We start from the raw sequence: 14052 nt of genomic DNA, 5'->3' as shown, positions 1-14052 counted from the left end.
AGCAGATTAAGAATATCCATGGAAGGATTCAACCAACGCAAAGCCGACAGAAGAGCTATGTTGATAATAGAAGTAAACCTTTAGAGCTTAATAAGAGTAACCATGTTTTTCTGAAAGTAACCCCTACCGTAGGAATAGGTCGAGTTCTTAGAACCAAAAAAAAAATATTTTAACCCTCGATATATAGGACCTCTTTAGATACTCAAAAGAGTTGGTCCAATAGTTTACTAGATAGATCTTCCCCCTTCTTTGTCAAATCTTCATAATAATGTCTTCCATATATTGCAACTAAAAAGGTATAATCCCAATGAAAGCTTTGTTTTGCAACCGAAAATGGTGCAATTTTGAAGCAACTTGACACATCTTGCCAAACCGGTTTGAAAATTAGTCATGAGCAATAAACATCTACAAGGAAAAACAGTTTCTTTAGTTAAAGTAGCTTCGAGATGAGATGAGAAAACAGAACACACCTGAGAACTACAAGATAAAATAAGGGCCGATTATTCGCACCTGTTTATAGGTAAAGAAAATTTTGAGGGCAAAATTTTTTTTTAGGAGGGTAGAATGTAACAACCCGAACTTTTATGCTAACACAATGTTTTTAGAAATATTATTTTCAACAATTAGTTTTATTTCGATGAGTCAATTTTGAGTTTTGAAGTAAAATAAATGATAATAAAAATTTTATTATTATGTTATTAATTTATTTTACATGCTATAATTATAATAGAACCTAGATAATAATATTATTATTATCAAGTCCGATATTTGCCGATATAAGTAATTATCAGTATTTCTTGGTGAGTTTAGAGTTGCTAATGCTTCATTAAATATCTTTCTTCCTTAAATTACTAACGTCATTTATATTATTAACTCATATATATTTAATCCTATATATATTATTACTTGTGTTTTAATATATCCAGTTTTCATAATTATTCACTTAAGAAATTTATAACTTAAATCACTGACTCAGCAGCTCCAGAACTTGATACCTAGTCAATTAATCATCCTTAATCATCATCTAATGTTATCTTTTCTTTAGTTCCATTCACTTTGGCCGAATGCATTAAGGAAACAAAAGAAAAGAAATGAAAACGCGGCTTATATATATATAACCATGACATCTAGCCATACTTTAACACCACAAATCACCATTCATCACCATCAGCCTTTAATCATCATCATTCTCACCGAACTTGGAAAGAAAAGAAGGAAAGAGGCCGAGAGTGAGAAGAATGTGTTTTTCATGGAAACCAAACTTTCGGTTTCAATTTTTTATGATCCGTAACTCCAATAAAAAATCTAATCCAATTAAAGTGCTCATATCTTCCTCCTCTACTCGTTGATGTCACTTTTGTTCGGAAGAAGCTCACGGTGGAGTTTCCCCCAAGTTTGCATGGTTTAGCCGGTTGGTGTACTAGGAAGCTTAGCTAATTTTTTACGTTTTCTTCTTTAGTTGTTCGGTAAACACACTTCTCTGGAGTTTCAATTATCTTGACTTTGTCGAGGTAGGGTGTTGGTAATTTCTCAACGGTTAAATTTGTATTGGATAAGTGAATTGATGTTGTGATTGATTGTTGATTGGATTTTATTGAATTTATGTTCAATTTTTGTGATATATTGATATTTGTGATAAGTTTGAGGTTCAGTCGGTTTAAGTGCAGCCAAGAACCGGATTATTTTGATGAATTCGGAGTTAGGATTACTTTGGAAATCAAGTAAAATTCTGTGTAATTAAAGGGCCGAGAGATTGAATTAAACGCCGTGAAGAATCGGTAACTGTAAAGCTTGGAAACGGATTAAAAATCAAACAAAAAACTTGGAAAAAAGGGTAAAGAGTGTTCAGTTTTGATGGAGAACAGAAAATACAGGCCTTTTTTCTTGTAGTGTAACAAATACAGTTCTTTAAACCCAAAAATATCTTTTTATAATCAGTTTTAAATATATATATATATATATATATATTTTGAACTGATTATAAAAAGATATTTTTGGGTTTAAAGAACTGTATTTGTTACACTACAAGAAAAAAGGCCTGTCGGCACCCTTTTTTCTTGCCACGCTTTTAAAGCATACCCAAAAGTGGTCTATGGGCACGCTTTTGTGAGGGTGGCCACTGATTTGTGATTTGGCCACGTTTTTTTTGCCATGCTTGAAAAGCGTGGCTATAGAGAGAAATCGGCACGCTTTTACGAGGGTGCCCAATAACTTGAAATTTGGCCACGCTTTTTTACTACCACACTTGAAAAGCGTGGCGATAGAGAGAAATCGGCACGCTTATACGAGGGTGGCCAATGACTTAAAATTTGGCCACGCTTTTTTACTGCCACACTTGAAAAGCGTGGCTATATCGAGAAACTGGCACGCTTAAAAAGCGTGGCTAATTTGTGTTTCAATGGTCTATGGGCACCCTACAAAAAAACGTACCCATAGAATTCCCTCCCCCAAAATTTAGTTTCCCACCTAATTTTTTTCCACACTTAGATTTTTTTTTTTGTTAGCTTACCCTGAAATAACATCACATTAGTTCATCACATTACCCTCAATCAAAAGTGACCCACTCACAAAAAAAAAAAAACCCTAAAAGCTAAGTAACCCACGCCGTCCTCAAACAACATCTCCATGACCGTTCATCGTTCATCGCCTTCATCTTCATCGCACCCATGAAAGTTCATCGCCTTCATCTTCTTCATCCTCATCTGTCTAAGCCAATGACCTTCGCACCCATGCCTTAGCTACCCACGCCGTCATCATCCTCAATCAATATCTCTGTGACCGAAAATCATTCATCGCCTTCATCTTTATCGCACCCATGACCGTTCATCGTCTTTATCCTCATCTGTCTAAGCCAATGACCGTCGTACCCATGCCGTTCGTGTAACCCTCGCACCCGACCGTTGAACCCTATTGCTGTTTCTCAACCCTCGCACCCGACCGTCAAACCCTATTACTGTTTCTCAACCCTCGCCCATCAATGCAACCCTCGTTGGCCCTCTGTCTCTGTCTCACCATCAACGCAACCCTTGTTGGCCCTTCCTCAGCGCAGTGGTCTCTGTCTCTCGCAAACCCTGGTAATTCTTTCTTCCCATTTTGGACCACTGTCTCTGTGTTCCTCTGTGTTCTCTGTCTCTGTGTTCTTCTGTGTTCTCTCGCAAACCCTGGTAACCCTGATTCTCTATCTCTGTGTTCCTCTATTTTGGACCGCTGAGAATTTCAGGTTCATTACCTTCTTCACCATCAAAACTGTGGTAGCTGAATTGGAAATAATCTTTATATGTGACATCTTTCTTCATCAGATAAATCTTATTAGCAGTAATAGAAATTAATTAAATTAGAATTATATGTGTTTAATTAGGGAAATAAAGTAGACATATATAGTACTAGCACTAGTATATATGTACCATGAAGTGTATTGTTTCCTTCATTAGCAATCAATTTGTAGTGTATTCCATTTAATGTAAACTGAGCTCCTCCAATTCTGTTAGCAACCCTGCCAATGGTAGCTCCAAAATATGTTATATTGTTCTGCAAATTAAACATATAGTTATTGATTTTGGAGATATAAATGCTTTCATGATAATATTGAATTATTGATTCAATCATGTAGTGGTGAATCTTACTTTACAAATGAGAGCACCATTGCTTATATATACTGAAAAAAAAAATTAATTTTAACCGTTAATTTTTAGGTTGTCATATTTGTAAGTTGGTTGAGTTGAAGTCCATTCAAGTTTGTATTCAGGTATAAAAATAAAAGTTAAAAGAGAGAATGAGGAGCTTTTGAGGAGTCTAGCCTACCTCCTAAGGTTTAACACCGAAGCTTAGGAATAATGGTGCATTTCCTGTTTTATACCCACCATTTCCTGTTTCCCAATATTCTCTTTCTCCTTTTTTGTTGTTGTCTTGTGTGTGTGCGTGTTTTCTTCTTATTCTTCTTATTGTTCTATTTTATTTTATTTTATTGGGTCGGCTGTGCTATATTTTAGCTTTAGCTAGTGATTTCCATTGATCACCTTGTGCTTTAAATTAGATTTTCCATTTTACCACAAGCTTCTGCATATCTTTTTCTAAGTATCTTCACATGCTTCTTTTCCAGGTTTGTTGCATCAGCCCATCAATTGGTGTGGAAGTTCCATTAGTAAATGATTTAGGATATACAAAGGAGATATGTGCGCTGCCTACAGGTATTTATCCATTTCCAATCATTTACTCACCTTACTTTTCCAGTACATAATATTTTAGAGAATGTTTCAGATGGTGCACTTTTGATCCTTTTTCTAAATTAGTATCGGTCTTTTACAACCTTATTTATGTTTGCAGATATCAAAAGTGGTAAATATTATGAAGGACTTGATAGATTACAGCAGAGAGACAGGGACTGGACCCATGGGTAAGCTTATATGCATTTTACTAGTTCATTGCTCTCTTGTATGTGCAGATATTGACATATCAATCAAGTTATACCATTGAGAATCTTAGTGCATTTACTTCATATTCCTCCTTTTAAATAAGTTTAAAGTTGTTTTAATGCCACGAATTGCAAAAAAATTGTGCACATCAAATGGAATCAATTATAGCATAGTTATTAATAAAATTAAATACTTTTATATATTAATAAAATTATACTTTTATTTATCCCTAGTTATAGCTTCCTGAAAGTGCAAATTCTGTTAAAATGGATATTGAAGAGACTTTCTCGGCTATCTATCATCTCAGTTTATTTAGTATATCTTAGCTTTTTCTATTTGATGGAAAATAATATGCTTCTCCTTCAACAATTTTTTTTTGTTTAAGAACATTTTCAGGCTTGTTTCTTATATATTGTTGTATTTATCTTGTTAAATAATAAGCAAGCTCAGATATACTGTTTATGTTTGTAGTTTTAGAATATCTAATTGTTCTGAATTTCATATTTTTAGTTGCCCCTACTGTATAAAGATCTTTTTGCATCTGGATTACGCAAGAGATCCAGCGTTCTTCTGTACGATCTTCTTGGAACTGGCGGAGTAAGTTGCTGAGTACCTATTAATGACAATATTCAACCTGCCTTTTACATTTTTTCCCCTTACTGAAGTTTTCTGGCTCCATTCTGTTTTTAATTATTTTTATTGCATTTCAGACATTATTAGCAAAAGCTGTTGCTACTGAATGTGTTAACTTGATATTGGGATAATAACAAGTTCAAATGGAAGCATGCTTGGTCAGATGTGAGCAGCTGTAATGTAACTAAAGATCTTTTTACAATTTTGAAAAAAAAAAGTAAGTTAAATATGTTGATAGTTTTATGGTGTTTGAAGTATTTTCTTTTTGAGGTTTTATTGTTTAGAAATGCTACTTAAGAAATTCTTTTGTTATATTGCTATGTGAGAATTGAAATTCTGCTACGTATGAAGTCGGGTTTACTAATTCTGTTCTTTTGCTGTTGTTGTGGCCTGTTATTTCTCTCATACTGATTGATTTTTATTATTTGAACAAGCTTGTGGTTGCTCATTTTTGTTGAAACCTTTTCACTAGTTAACTACTTTATTTTTTTGGGTTACACTCACTATCTAACCATAAAGCCAAAATTAGTAATCAGAAAATAATAGAATAATACACCCATTTAACATGATTTCAGTCTTGTTATCACAGATCACAGTCTTTTGTAGCTCAAATGTGTGCAGATTTTAGAACTTTTTTTTGTTTAAGCTGATTATAATGATCATGATCATCGACACTGCTCCACGCTAATGCTACCTCTTCATTTCCAATTTTTTTAACCCCTTTAACTTGTTACGATCAAGGCTATTGTCCAAACAGAACCTGCATATATCATTACACAAAACTAGTATTTACTTTTTTCTACCTTTATTTTCCGTGTCATATACTAATCAATATATACAACAGTAAAATTGAAAATTGTGTTTGTTTGCTTGAACTGAATCTTGTGTTTGCTTGGTTGCTGCTGAATCTTATTAGTGTTGATTTAATTCTATTTATTTTTATTACAGGCTTTTAATAGTTGTGTTTTCACTGCTGTTGCCGCTGCCACCTCTCTTGGTTTGCTTCTGCTGTGGTACTGCTGTTGCTGCTAGGGTACGGATTTAGTTTCTACGGTGCTAGTTGACTACTATCTTTATTTTAGTTTAATTTTAAAAATTCAGACACCTTTTGTAGAGGCAACTACGTGAATGTGATCGTGGTTATTTATGTCCTAACCTCGTATAACTTATTATACTTTTTATAACTTACTTGTTTTGTAATAGAACCTCTATCATTAGAGGTCATGTGATCGTGGTTCTCTATGTCCTAACCTTGTATAATTTGTTATTCATGTTATGTATACTACTTAATTTGTTATTCATGTTATGTATACTACTTTAAGCTTTCTCGAGGCGGTCACTTCAAGGCTTTCTTTAAAAATTGCTAAAACTCAATTTTCTTTGATATTTTTTGTTAGTTATTTTTAAAGTATTTTGGAGGTTGGGAAAACATTGTCTCTTATTAGTTACATAGGAAGCTAGATTTGCAGTTAGTGAGACTAACGTTAATTAAGGAATTTAGAATAGGAACTTAGCTATCTATTTGAAATACATAGGTTTTCAAAGGATGTCTCCAAAGATTGGATGGATACGCCCCGTCATTTGAAAGAATATCAACTTGGTGTAGAAAGGTTTTTACATTTTGCTTTTAAATCAGCGGGAATTCCTCAAGGGGAAGAAATTCAATGCCCATGTAAAAAGTGTTGTAATAGACTTTGGTTAAAGAGAGATGACGTGTATAACCATTTAATATTCCACGGATTTGTAAAAGGTTATAGGCGGTGGTTTAATCATGGAGAATCACTTGTTGCTATGGATGTTGACAGTGACACAGATGGTGAACATAACTGTAATGATAACATTGATGAGCTGTTACGTGATAGATTCAGAGATACTACACAATTTGATGGACAAAATACAGGGCCCAACAAAAGTGCAAAGGAATTTTATAAATTGGTGGACGAGGCAAGCCAAGAACTATACCCTGGGTGTAAAGGATTCACAAGATTATCTTTTACTATTCGTCTTTACCTGTTAAAATGCTTGCATGGTTGGAGTAATGCGTCTTTCACTTCTCTCTTGGAATTATTAAAAGAAGGAATGCCACATTTGAATATCCCTACTTCATTTGATAAAATCAAGAATATGATAAAGAATCTGGGTCTTGACTACTAAAAGATCGATGTATGTCCTAATGACTGCATGTTGTATCGAAATGGGCATGAGAATGATGTATCATGCCATGTCTGTGGATCATCCCGTTATGTTGAGCATCCTGTTGTGGAAGAGGATGATGTAACCTCATCAAGAAAGTCTCGTAAAGTTGCTGCGAAAACTCTAAGGCATTTCCCTTTGATTTCCAGACTTCAAAGACTTTTCATGCGCACAAGGACGGTTGAAGCTATATCTTGGCATCATAATGAGCGTGTTAAAGATGGCTCATTAAGGCATCCTGCTGATGGTGAATCATGGAAAGCATTTGACAGTCGACATGAAAATTTTGCGAAGGATCCTCGTAATGTAAGACTAGGCTTAGCAAGCGACGGGTTCAATCCGTTTCAAACTTTGAGCAGTACACATAGTACATGGCCTGTTGTTCTGATGGTGTACAATCTACCCCCTTGGATGAGCATGAAGCCTGATTATTTTATGCTCTCTTTACTCATTCCTGGACCACAATCACCAGGAAATGACATGGATGTCTTTCTTCAACCGCTTATTGAAGAATTAAAAGAATTGTGGGAGTCAGGTGAAGAAATATATGACTCTTCAAAAAACAAAACATTCAACATGAGAGCATGTCATTTATGGATAATTAATGACTTCCCTGCGAGTCAAGTTAATGATAACAATCCACTTCCGGAGCCCACTTGGTGTGTGCTTGGGCTGAGATTGAAGTTTACACATGCAGAGGCTTCTTTTGGAGTTGAACACCAAGTTGTAACGAGTTTTTGGCATTCAACTCTGGTTCGTGACGTGTTTCTGGCGTTTAACTCCAGACTGCAGCGTAGAACTGGCGTTCAATGCCCTTTTGCGTCATCTAAACTCGGCCAAAGTATGAACTATTATATATTGCTGGAAAGCCCTGGATGTATACTTTCCAACACAATTGGAAGCGCGCCATTTTGAGTTCTGTAGCTCCAGAAAATCCATTTTGAGTGCAGGGAGGTCAGAATCCAACAGCATCAGCAGTCCTTCTTCAACCTCTGAATCTGATTTTTGCTCAACTCCCTCAATTTCAGCCAGAAAATACCTAAAATCATAGAAAAACACACAAACTCATAGTAAAGTCTAGAAATGTGAATTTAACATAAAAACTAATAAAAACATCCCTAAAAACTAATAAAAACATACTAAAAATAATGCCAAAAAGCGTATAAATTATCCGCTCATCAAAGCGGCTATTGTTTCACTATCAAAGGTCATGATTCCATTAGAACCCAATAATTGATATTGCAAATTCTATTGCATTGTAGAACCCAATATTTGATATTGCAAATTCTGTTGCACTCATGCAGGATTATGGCACTGAGAGCATCTTTGAGAGTGGCTTAGATACTCCTGGTAAATGTGTTATAGCAGATTTTGCTCCAAGCTTGGGTGTTAGTGGACTTACCAATCCGGAAGGCCATGGATCCAGTAACAAGACTTTCAAACGTGGTTCTACTAAGAGGAAAATTGAGTGATTCACTCAATTTGGGATATGTAATGTGATTGTACACATTTGTTGGCTTTAGTTTAGTTACTATGGGTACTCACCCTTATCAAACTCGGTGTTAAGAACTTATATATATTGCTGTAATGACCTTGGGTTTCCATGAACGTTACATATAAAAATTTTAACATTTTTTAGTTTACTTTTTCTCCAATTCTTCTTCTTTTAATCGAGTTTCATAACGCAATAAACAAAATGTAACTCCTTGCTCTAAGTCAAATCTACAGTTGGACTCATTTGTTTATATAACTTTTTGTGTCTTCTATTCTAAAGCATCAACTCTCCGAATATTATTTTCGGTTTAGTGAATATCGACCTTGCTAATCAGAACTAACCCTTCACCTCTTATACTAGATGTCGCTTCACCTTTTTTTTTATCCCATGCTAATACTATGTTATTTGCTTATGCCTTTTGCAAACTGTTTTGCACATTAAAAAACCTACAATTTGGAGTCAAGTTGAAGTAAAAAGGAAAATTAAAATAGAAATGTTATGAATCTTGAGTTTATGGTTTTGCAATTTGATCAGAAAAAAGGATTTTTAAACTACTTACATGAAAAATTATACACATATTAGATACAAAAAAAATTGTTACTATGTAATTTTTGTTCAGTTGGATTAAGAAGTACCAACTACTATTGTTATGATGCTTTATTTTAAATGTTTAATGCTTTTTATTAAATTTTTTTAGTTAACTTTTGTATTACAAATCTCACAAATTGAAAAAAAATCTTTTTGTTTGACTTCTAAATTTAATATTTTTTAGTCAAACTTTTTAGAAATATTACAAATAATACATGAAAACAAAAATCAATTTAGTAATTCAGTTTTTAAAGTTCAATTTATTTTGTACTCAATTATTTATGTTTATTATCAACAAAATATACAAAATCAGCTACTTTTTTAAAGTGTACACTATTTGAACTATTATTATTATGTAGCTTGATTTTAAGTTTTTAATCTTTTTTGGTAATTTATGGAGTTAAATTCAGTATACCAAATCTCAGAAACATACAAAAAAATATAATATTTTTTTACTTTTTAACATAATATTATTTAATCAAATTTTTTATAAACATTATCAACAATGCATGAAAAGAAAAAAAATTCTTTATTCACTTTTTAAAGAAAAAAATATTTCGTACTCAATTATTTGTTTGCTAAATAGAAAATATACAAAATAACTAATTTTTTAAAGTACAAAATATAAAGTGCAACTTTAGATCATAAAATTAGGTGTACAGAAAAATTAAGCTAATTGGTCTATTATTCGATAAGAAAAGCAAATTTTGAATACATTTCAACCAAATCTGTATAGACTTTTGAGACATAATATGTTATTAAGCTATATAAAAATGTGGTGAATATCCGGGTAATTGCTCTGCTATTTACTATTTGATAAGAAAAAGGGTTGTTGAAAACACATACATAAACCTTTATATAAAAGAATAAGAGATTCAGAAAACCCTTACATATACCCTGAGTTTTATCCATTTAGTATTTTTCCTTAAAAATAAATAGAACTCTGTAACAAAATAATATCATCACTATAAATTACACACCCTCTCTAATTACACTACATTGATAATTAGAAAAAGTAAGATTTGCAGTAAGGATTCTTTCATGGAGTGAGGTGTATACAAATATTAATGAATCTTGGGCTAATTGGTCTATTATTTGATAAAAAAAGAATTTTGAATACATTTTATAAAAAAAATATATAATTTATACAAAAAAATTATTATTCAATATTTATCGTGAGCATTTTTTATGATTCTTTATTAAAAAATGTTTAATTCTTTTTACTCGGTTTTCTTTAAAGTTACCTTTTTATATTCAACTCTCTTATATATATCAAAACATAATTTTTACCTACTGAACTATTTTAGTATTTCTGCTAACTTAGTTTGGAAGTACGGTCACTTTCGGGAAGATTTACTTCGGTCGAACCAATCAAATCTTAATTACAGGGGATGAGATCAAGTTCCTAAAAAACAATTAGCCCAAATCTTCAATTTATGACTGAATTCAGACAAAAAAATACTACTAGAAAACTAGTTATTACAGACAGATATTTCTGATGGATTTTATCCCACGGAAATACAGACAGAATTTCAGAGGAATTTTTTGTCGGAAAATAAAAAAATAAATTAGCATAAATTACAGACGGAAAAGAAAATCCGTCGATAATTCTGTCGGAAAAATTAATTTTTTTCGTGGGAAATGGTTACGGACGAAAAATCTGTCTGTAATTAAATGGACAAAAACGGTGCGTTTTGTTAAATTATTACAGACGGAAAATCCGTCTGTAATTTAAAAATTTCCATTGGTAATATTGACTTAAACCTAAACTCTACTTCTATACCCTCGAGCTCTACAGTTACACTCCAAACGAGTTTCACAATCATCTTCAGACTCCATTCACACTCCAAATCTTGCTCCTCAGCGCCGCATTCTTCCATCACCGCTGTTCCATAACCACAGTCATCCACCGCATTCTTCCATCATCAACACCTTTGGGACTTCCATCACTCTCGTCGTTGTCAATCATCACTCTTGGTAAACCTAACTCTACTTTTATGAGTATAAATTTTAATCCTCCTTCAGTGACTTTTTCTTTTCTTCAAACCCAACATCGATGGTGAGTATTTGAATTTTCTACTATATTTTCTTCCAGTTAGTTTAATTACTGCTTGATTTCATTTCCAATTTGGGATTAAGCTAGGGTTTGCTTTTGATTTTGTAATTTATTTGTTTGCTGTGATGAATTTTTTATTTAATCAAAACATTTCAAATGATGCATGTAAGCTATTTGATGAAAAGCCTCAGAATGGTGTTTTGGTACTACGTATGTATACCCTTCCTTGGAAATGAAATGGCAAGTGGGACACTAAGCTCTGAATACCAAACATTAATGAAGTCAACAATAGAAGGAAAACGAAACATGTTTATCAAAGCTTATCCACCTGTTACCTTAAAGGCATGCTCTATAAGTAAACTCATAAAATTTTAATTGTTGTTTCATGTGTTAGTGTTGAATCCAGCCGTAGAAAGAAGTGAGCTAGTTCCTTTTATTTATTTGGTAGTCTAGATCACTTTAAGTACATTACTTTTCTTCAATTTTAAATGTTAACACAAATGGATAGTGATGAGTATTGGTTTATTATGTGCTAATGCCTAATGGTTAGTAAACTCATGGAACATGGATAATGTATAAGATATGCTAGACATGTTCATATTCTACATTACAATGTTGATTCTTGCAGTTTGAAGATGTTATATATGAAACCAAAACAAGTAAAAGGGATGGCTTGTTTTACAAGAAAGAGAATAGTTGTAATGAGGATGGTAAACTAATCTTGAAAGGGGTTAGCGGTTCTGTTTTCCCTGGAGAATTATTAGCCATTTTAGGTCCTTCTTGTAGTGGAAAAACAACTCTGATAAATGCATTGGGAGGTACACTAAAAAATGGAATCACAAACAATGTTGAAGAAGAGAAAGAAGTGTTTGTTTGAAATTGGGAGTGGTTGGTGGGCTGAATAATAATAATAATAATAATAATAATAATAATAATAATAATAATAATGAAAGGAAAAAAGGGTGTGTTAATGAGGTTGTGGAAGCAGAGGGGAGCATAATAGCAGATCTAATAGAAAAAGAAGAATTGCAATTTGGAAAATATTGGAGTGTGTGTATTTTATTTAACTGCTTCCTGGAATAAACTTATGTTCATATATGCAATCGAATCACACACATACACCCCCTCCCCTCCAACGAGATTAATTTTGTGACTATTATTGTACTTGTAAATGTGACTTAACATGTGCTAGAGTGAGATCCTAAGGGCAGCCTGAGTCCTGAGGTATCTAGAACAGAAGCATTAAAAATAAAGATGCAACATCTCTAGTTCTGCTAGTGCTTGTCAATGGTTTTGTTTCAGGTTGGTTCTTGAATGTGTTGATCTACAATAGTTTATGAAATGAAGATCTTATTAGTGTCCTAATCATTCCAGGACATGAGAGTGAGGAATGGTTATGGGAACAATTGAAGGATCCATGTAATGAGATGAGAAGCCAACCTTCTTTTTTGATAATGATAATTGTAATTATTCTTCCCCTTCTTTTGTATTTTGCTTCCTTCTACCTCTTTATTTCTTCTTTTGTCGTTAAAATTAAACCCCACTTCTATAATAGTATAATACCAACTTTTATAACATTTCATCATGTGTCTTTGCTTCTTATGAATAGTAGTGACGCAGAACTATCTAATTGATCAGCACAGTAACCACCACCTATCACTTTCATAATTCTTCCTAATCCATCAGAACATCACAACTCAGAGTATTCAGGTATTATTTTTTCTTGTATTGTCGTCTTGCATTGCTTTAAACTACTGTGACCATATTTTCAATTACATATATGAAGTTCAATCATGTCATTTAAAACTTAACTATGTAGGAGATTTTAAGAACTTGGAGGTTAATTACTTGCAATTATCTGACCATTCTTGTCCATGCTTGGCTTTGTGTGTCAGGAACATTCTTGATCACATATTAATTTCTTATTGCTATTTCATTTGGATTAATTTCTTGACAGCTTGCAGATATGTGTTGCTTTTTGCCATAATTAACACACAGTTAAATATTAAAGCCATGTCTCCCTAAGGTTCCCAACTAGAACTTTTGTCCACCCCCATCCAATAATTTGAACTCATCTTAAAATCTGATGACAAAACTATCCCTGAAAAATGTGAGGCAGTCAGAGAAGCTCCTTTGCATTGATCCAACCACATAGGCATATAATCCCATACAGGGACTTGAACACAAATATTGAAATGACAAAACAAACCCTATGTGGGTAATTGCTAATAGATAATGAAAATTATTTACACTCAGATTTTGAAATGAAATGAAAATGTCATTCTAGATAATGTTATATAATTATTCACCTATGAAATTTATTATTACTTTTTTGCATGTCCTTCATACATATATATTATCCTGAATGGGTTGAATAAGTAATGATAACATGTGATTCTTGATTTGAGAATATTGAATGCTATGGCCATCTCCATGTTGGTACATGCATAGTGCCATTCTTCTAAGGTTCATAGCAATTTCTTTGAAGCGCTTAGACAAAGGAGAATCATGAGCTTCTTTGTTCATCTTCTTCCATATTATGCTTAACATGGATTTTATGCACTCACGTGCTTCTGTTTCAGAAGCTTCATTTTTGTTCATCAAACATTGAATTGACTTAATGAAGTCACCAATCTCATTCTCACGCTGTCAAGGAAAACAAAACATAGAATTTA

The 14052-nt window shown here is 33.0% G+C and overlaps 2 long non-coding RNA genes across 2 annotated transcripts; both read left to right on the top strand.

Moving 5' to 3' along the window:
- On the top strand, positions 2922–6520 carry LOC107646994. Its single transcript, XR_002348908.1, has 4 exons — positions 2922–3074; positions 4923–5009; positions 5123–5262; positions 5994–6520. It is a non-coding gene; the product is annotated as an uncharacterized LOC107646994 (long non-coding RNA).
- Positions 12714–13409, top strand: LOC107648827. Its single transcript, XR_001622093.2, has 3 exons — positions 12714–12840; positions 12990–13087; positions 13335–13409. It is a non-coding gene; the product is annotated as an uncharacterized LOC107648827 (long non-coding RNA).

This window comes from Arachis ipaensis, chromosome B06 (genome assembly GCF_000816755.2).
Source record: "Arachis ipaensis cultivar K30076 chromosome B06, Araip1.1, whole genome shotgun sequence".
Taxonomy (NCBI): domain Eukaryota; kingdom Viridiplantae; phylum Streptophyta; class Magnoliopsida; order Fabales; family Fabaceae; genus Arachis; species Arachis ipaensis.
This window is presented reverse-complemented; position numbering and strand designations above follow the sequence as displayed.